The 7500-nt window shown below is 43.7% G+C and overlaps 1 long non-coding RNA gene across 2 annotated transcripts in view; it reads right to left on the bottom strand.

The window, feature by feature from the left end:
- LOC135090345 (uncharacterized) overlaps positions 1–7500 on the bottom strand; it is a 227980-nt gene that overhangs the window by 179122 nt on the left and 41358 nt on the right. The window contains exon 1 of one of the 2 annotated variants that reach the window (XR_010261882.1): positions 4596–4789. The exons of the other annotated variant lie outside the window; for it this stretch is intronic. This is a non-coding gene — a long non-coding RNA (uncharacterized LOC135090345). Of the gene's footprint in view, positions 1–4595; positions 4790–7500 lie in introns of those variants that run through there. 2 annotated transcript variants of the gene reach the window in all.

Raw genomic sequence — 7500 nt, 5'->3', positions numbered from 1 at the left:
TCTCTCTCTCTCTCTCTCTCTCTCTCTCTCTCTCTCTCTCTCTCTCTCTCTCTCTCTCTCTCTCTCTCTCTTTCCCCGCCCCATATTGTTCTTTCAGTCACTCTCGCCGGAACATGTGGCGCAGTCTGTCCTCGTCCATATTTCCTTCTCCCGCCATGACTTAAAGACTCTCAAGTGGAATGGGAGAATATATACGTGCACTACATCGCGAACCTTGAATAAAAGTTTCCTTGGGCAAATCCTCTCTCTCTCTCTCTCTCTCTCTCTCTCTCTCTCTCTCTCTCTCTCTCTCTCTCTCTCTTTCTGGGTTTAGCTATTTTTGCACCCCTAAGTCACTCTTCTTTCTTTCAGGGGAACAGCGAAAGATCAACCCTTCTTTGGTCAACGCGCTATGCTAGTCCGAGTCTGACATCCATACCACCTCCTCCTCCTCCTCCTCCTCCTCCTCCTCCTCGGCATCCTCCTTTTCCTCCCACGCTGCTCGCTTTGTTTCGTTAACCTCAACCTAAAGATGTCCCGACCCTCGCCTCCTTGACTCGGCTTAACAAGTCCATCCAGAGACAAGCCTCTTATACAGACCAGGGCATGGAACTCCTCACTCGAGTCGCCCGCGCCATTCTTTCTGATTATCTCTGGGTGAAGGAGAGCACTGTTTGTATCCCCCTCGTCTGTCCTCGTCACACGTACTTAATTCCTCCTTAGTCTCGGATTCCAGCGTCGCCAGGAGGTTCATTGTTCTCACTACACCGCCACCTTGTCGAGTGTAGTGCTGTGTAATCAGTGGGGGGAGTCATGGTTTATGAGAAAATTATGTGTGGTGACATGTTTTCGTGAGCCAAAGTTGTGTCTTAATGGTGGAAAAAGTTTAAGTTATAAGAAAAGTATGTGTGGGAATAAATTTTCGTGAGTCAAGGTTGTGTTTAAAGTTACGTAATGGTGGGGAGAGTCAGTATTTTTTTTTTTTTTTTATGTAGGAGGGACACTGGCAAAGGGCAACAAATATACAGAAAAAAAAAAAAGCACACTGAGATGCCAATCTCAGAACAGAGTCCAAAGCGGTAGTCAAAAATTGAAGGTTAAATGTCTTGAAACCTCCCTCTTGAAGGAATTCGTCATGAATACCAGCACATTTTCGTTCATCAAGGGTTGCAGGTGAAAAGTGAGTCAAAAGAAGATAAGATGTCAGTTCGACAACAAATATTAATGTATCCTGGTTTTGCCTGAACTTGATGGCGAAAGTGAGAAAAAGAACACGAGAAAAGTCAACATGCCACATATTTTCGCTCAGCCAGGGCCATATCTTAACATTTTGAGTCGAGGCGAGCAAAATCATTAAGACTGATGACGAAAGAAATTAAACGTTTGATGGTAAATTGTGATAAACGTCAGGAATGTGAATGGAAAGCAACGCTGCTCACATTTGCACACTACGAAGGAAAGAAATCCTGAACGGAAGACACCCATCAAATCTTAATAACCAACACAAAAAAAAAAAAATCACATTGCATCACTGAGAAAAGACAAGAGTGACATGTAACATACAATGAGAGAGAGTGAAGGAAGAAGAAAAGAAAGGCCCCTTGACTAGCACGGACATTCCCTACCTGAGGGGGCGAGCAGAGGTACACAGCGCGCGAATAAATGAATCAGGATGTTTTAGAGGCGCGGGTGGCAGGAGCACTGGCTGGCGGTCCGTCATTTCTCAGCCACACGAACAAAACGAACAGCAGGTAAAGCACATCTCCTTTACACACACACACACACACACACACACACACACACACACACACACACATGTACAAGCAGCTCAAAGCCTGACAATGCAAATAGATTTGTTTCTCATGGTGACTAGAGTTATATACAAGAAAAAAATAATAATAAGGGATATACTTGTTGTATTAAGGAAAAAGAGAAAAGGATTTACATTAATGCTAAAAATAAGTAATGATAATAACATGCTGATGAAATGGGCGTCTTGACTCCTTCACTTTATGTACAACGTCCTTTGAATCTTGAAGTGTTTGAGAGTTCCACGAGTCCCTAGTGAGCTCCAAAAACCTTTTCTCACCACGCCCAAAGAATCCCCATGAGCATCCATTGACCCCCACACTTATCACTTTATCCCAAATGTTTTCACCAAGCCAACAAGAGTTCTGAGTCCATAGTAAGCTACAAGGAATTTCACCGTATGTGGCAATGCCTTCAATTTTTAACCTCAAGACAATAGCTCTCTCTCTCTCTCTCTCTCTCTCTCTCTCTCTCTCTCTCTCTCTCTCTCTCTCTCTCTCTCAATTTTTCCAGGAAGTCAAATTAGCAACACAAACAACAACTTAATGCACGTTTCCCAGCCTCTCGGACCTACCCCTGTCGGTCCCCGCGTCCCTCCCGGCCATGCACGTCTGCCTGCTATTGGTAACACGATGGCCAGGCGGCAATCATCTCAGCCTGACATCTGTAACTGTTCTTACAAATTGGAACCAACTACAGCAGCCGGTCCGAGCAGTAACGCCTCTTCTCGTGATTTATGAAGGAGATTTACGAGTGGGTGACCAAGTTCCATCATGCATTCTTTCCCCGAGTCTCGCGTGTATTTCATCCCAATGGCAAGACTTGTGCTGGACTTTTTAAGCTCCGTCATCTATTTTTACAATGGAACGTAAAAAAATATGGGAAGATGCGAGAAGACGTCTGGACTACACGTGGAAGCATGACTGCCTGTTTCCACTTATCATCCCGAATCATAAATTTGTCTAATAAGAATATAAGAGCACAAGAAATTACGGGAAGTTGCAAGAAGGAAACATGACTCCCTATTTCCACCTCCAAGTGGGAACATGACTTCTTATTTCTAAGAAGCCATTAGGCCTACACGTGGCAGTCCCTGTATGAGACATGCCTACCCATTTCCATCCATCACCTTCATCCTTAAATTTGTCTCATCTTCTTTCAAAGCCCCCTTAATTATTTTGTACTAACAACCCGATTATTGAGTCAATTCCATTCATCTACCACTCTGAGATCTAATTTCTTTCTACTTTTTCCTTTAACCTGTCTGTATCACGCTTGAAACCATTATTTTTCCTTTCCTGTATTCTTGTCAACTAGCAATTAATTTACCTGGTTTTATCATTTCATCTCACAATTTGTCATCACGTTCACCCTAAATTTTGTCTCGTTTCTGGAGTGTCTTTCATTTGCAAGGGAAAACTGAAAAGAAATAGAGGCCAGCGGCAAGGTGTGGCTAGTTTCTCACTTCCTGTCTCGGTCCCCTTGTTTGTTTAGCTAAGGGGAGGCTAAATTTTGTCCCTTCTCTCCAGTTTCACTTCCGGGGATTTTCCTTTTCCAGTGTTTTCTTACTCCCTTAACCCTCGCAGTCCCGATGGCCTCGTGCAACTTATTAGAATACCCTACTGTAGGTCAGAATAATTTTAAATTAGGGAATTTTAAACCAAGGAAATTACTAGAAACAAAACGATACTCATTAAATGAAAGTTCATTTAATAATGCAAAAAGACTACCGGTTAATTTCTTGATGTAGCTTATTCATTATTAGAGATAAACAAGTGCACATCACACACAGGAGACGAAGGAAGAATATAAACTGACAATCAGGTTCAGAGGATTAATTTCTCCGTTAAGCTTATTCACTGTCGACAAATATACGTGCACATCACCGAGAGAAAAAGCAAAGAAGCATCAAACATAGGAGGGATTCCAGATATTCTTACCATGCTCTACACACACACACACACACACACACACACACACACACACGGCTCAGAGGAGAGATAAGGATGCGTCCGAAGGAAGGAAAGCTCCCAAGAATACCCCGATTGCTGGTCTGGTTTGGTCTGCTTTGCTCTGCTCTTCACCACCACCACCGAAGTCAGGCCGCCACAAGCCTCATCACCAAGTCACCATTGCGGCCATCACACACACACACACACACACACACATGTAAGCGCGATTCAGTAATTAATACCCGAACAGAAACACACCTCGCATCCTTTCCTTTTACCAATACACGCCGTCCCTCCCCCGTCCGTGTTTATATAAGCTTATTCAGCGTACAAAATGCATGAAGGGTTGGGGATCTGTGACGAAAAATCTATCACACACCAAATAACTAATTAAAATGGTGATGGAATCGAGTGATGTAGGGGGCAGGTCGACAATGGCTGCTGGCGAGGTGTAGAAGGGGCTATTAACCTGCGGAAATAACCAAAGCGCAGCCCAAAAGTAACCTTGAATAGCGACAGGGTGGCGGGGGAGCAAGGTAAGAGGGGAGGGGGTAAGGGTGGAGCTGGAGAGGGAAGGAGGGTGATGGATATGGCAGGTGGCGGGAAAGTGAGGTGATTGGTGGAGCCGAGAGCCAATGGCGGGTGGGAGTCACAAGCCGTAGCGAGGAGGAAGCAAGTTATCAAGGCTACGCGGTGACAGAACATGCCATAAATACTGCCGTGGGTGATTTATGACGCAACTTGTGTCATCCAGTCAGTGGGAGAGCAGCACGGACACTGCCTGGTGGTAACAGAAGACAGCAGCCGAAACCATCACCACCACCTAATCGCCAAGAAAGTAAACACAACACTTACTCTTTGCCTTTCTCCTTATTCTGGGCCATGGAGCTGTGTGTGTCTGCCTCCCTGTAGCTAAGATGTTCCCGGATACTTGTACAGCTTCATGCACGTGTTGGTTCACCAGGAGCGGGCTATGTGAAGGTAAAACGTGAGGTGTTGTAGGAGGAACTGCTTAACCCGTCACCACTGTCACGCAGATCAACTAACACTGAGAGTTTAAGTCCACTTCCCGTTTTCTTTGAAGTCTCTCTCTCTCTCTCTCTCTCTCTCTCTCTCTCTCTCTCTCTCTCTCTCTCTCTCTAAACACACTTCCGATTGAACGTGCTGCATTTTGTCACTAGATGGCTCCACCAGGCGTGTTTAGTCCTCACGATGAAGAGATTAGCGCCGATAACAACTTAACAAGGCGGTCAGGCAACTACGTAGTGGTCGTTCTGCTATCACTGTAACTACGTAGTTTTCGTGTTATAGTGTTTAAACCCGTTGTGTCATTTCCGCCCATGTTGTCAAGAATATTCACATTGGACCAAGTTTTGAGATGTAATATTCAAGTGTCTGATTTTGTGGTCAATTAATTTCTATTTTTCTATTTGTTTATCTATGTCTGTCTAGCATCTGCCTTTCTAGCTTCCTATCTATCTATATATCCATTTGTCTACCTATCCATTTCTGTATCTACCTATCTATCTATCTATCTGTGTATTTATCTACATATATCTCTATCTATCTATCTATCTATCTATCTATCTGTATATCAATGTACTTATCTACCTACCTACCTTTGTCTATCCATCTGTCTATCTATCTATCCATCCATCTGTCTATCCAGTACGGAATATCAGGTGAATAAGAGACGGCTCAGATTCCTGTACTGAGAATGTAATGCTTGGTAAGTCGAGCTCCTGTAGAAGGGACCAAGTATTTAGGCGATGAGGGTGGGAGGCGAACTAGTTCCTGTAGGAGAGACCGAACTTGTGGGTGATGGCGGTGGAAGGGGGCTGGTTCTACAGAAGGTAATGAGTTTGGAAGTGATGCGGCTGATTGAGGTGACGGGAGAAGGGGTGTTCTTGTAGAAGGGGGTCGATTGTGAAGATGGTAGGGATGGGATGCGGTTAGTGGTTAGTGCAGGAGCCGAATGTAAGCTAGACAGATCCTCCCTCACTCTCCCTCCCCACACATTGACCTCGCGCACTCCCTCTGACTCCAGCCTACACGTACATACATTTATATAAATTACTTGAACCTCCTTCCCTTATCTTCCCATAACTTAGCCTTTTACCATACCATAACTTATTCCTTGCCCTTCCTTAACTTCCCTCCGCTCCCAGACTAGGGCGAAAGAATGAGGGAAGGGAAAGGGGCGGAGGAAGGAAGAAAAAGAGGGAGAGGGGAGGAAGAGAGGGAGGGAAGGGAGGGGTAACAGGAGGCGAAGAAAGGACAGGGAAGAGGTTAAAGGGAGGGGACGAAGAAAGACTTTTACATAAACCTGATTAAGCAATACTGCCTCTTTTTTTATTCTCTCTCTCTCATTTAGATGAAAATCTTAATAGTTCATTATGCTTTATGCCTGAGAGAGAGAGAGAGAGAGAGAGAGAGAGAGAGAGAGAGAGAGAGAGAGAGAGAGAGAGAGAGGATCATTTGCCCTCTCCCCCTTCTCAGTTTTAATGGACTCACTCGCAACTGCCACCAAATAATCTCTGGCGTATCTTTCTTTCTTAGTTTAATTGGATCATCATTAATGTTTCGCTTAATGATGATGCGACTAGACGAAGAAAATATCTAGAAGAGGGAGAAAGAGAGAGTTCGTCTGGGGAGAAGGAAGGGGGAGGAGATGGAAGGTGGCTGGTTGGCTCCCATCATCAAGGAGAAAGGAAGGAAGGAAAGAGTGAGAAGCAGGAATGTGGTAACTTAATCTATTACTGGGATTTTTTCTTTATGTGTCAGGGAGACCAGCCAAGAAAAGAAAATGAGTGAAGATTATAAAGAAAAGCCTTCACTTCACCCTCCCCCACTCCCTGTCCTCTAAGAAGCAGGATTAAAGGAATCTAAAGAGGAGACCAATTTAGTTTTTGAGGTGTTTTGATACTCTTGGTTGGGTGAGTGAGTGAGTGAGTGAGCGAGTGAGCGGCTGAGTGAGTGAGTGAGTGAGTGTGTGTGTGTGTGTGCGTGTGTGTGTGTGTGAGTGACCGATTGATTAAATGAGTTAGAAAGTGAGTGAGTGAGTGAGTGAGTGAGTGAGTGAGTGAATGAGTAAGTGGATGAGTGACTCAGTGACTAAATTTTGAGGCACCACAACACTAGACTTTACTGACATTCCGAATAAGACTTTTCTCCTTCTTCGTCCTCTTACTTTTTTTTTTTTTCTTCCGCAAGAGTAAGTCGTAATTGGAACATGACAATTAAACCCTTCACTTATAGATATAATTTTTCCCATAATCATTTAAAATAAAAAAACTTACCAGACAATTATATTTCATCGCATACTCTCTCAGAAATACTTTTCGTAACTTAGAAGAGATCATATTAACCTTACATATTCTCTGTGTGTGTGTGTGTGTGTGTGTGTGTGTGTGTGTGTGTGTGTGTGTGTGTGTGTGTGTGTGTGTGTCCAACCAGCCAAACATTTTTCTACAGAGCTCTGAATATTTAACATAGGACGACCATAGTAACAAAAAAGAGTTAAGACTGTTCCCATAAAGTTTGTCACGTCTTTACAGGAGCGTCTTAGGTGGTCGTAAATATAATATACCTGTTTATGGATACTATTATTATCTTTATTATTTTTCTTTTCTTTTCTTTTTTTCTCCCCCTTTTTCATAAACGAAGAATTTATACCAAACTTTTGCTGCTGAAGGATCCCCACACAAGTCTTTTTGATTAAGTCTGTCTCTCTCTCTCTCTCTCTCTCTCTCTCTCTCTC

Source organism: Scylla paramamosain, chromosome 3, assembly GCF_035594125.1.
Source record: "Scylla paramamosain isolate STU-SP2022 chromosome 3, ASM3559412v1, whole genome shotgun sequence".
NCBI classification, from domain to species: domain Eukaryota; kingdom Metazoa; phylum Arthropoda; class Malacostraca; order Decapoda; family Portunidae; genus Scylla; species Scylla paramamosain.
The sequence above is the reverse complement of the archived record's forward strand: the minus strand, read 5'-3'. Positions and strand labels throughout refer to the sequence as shown.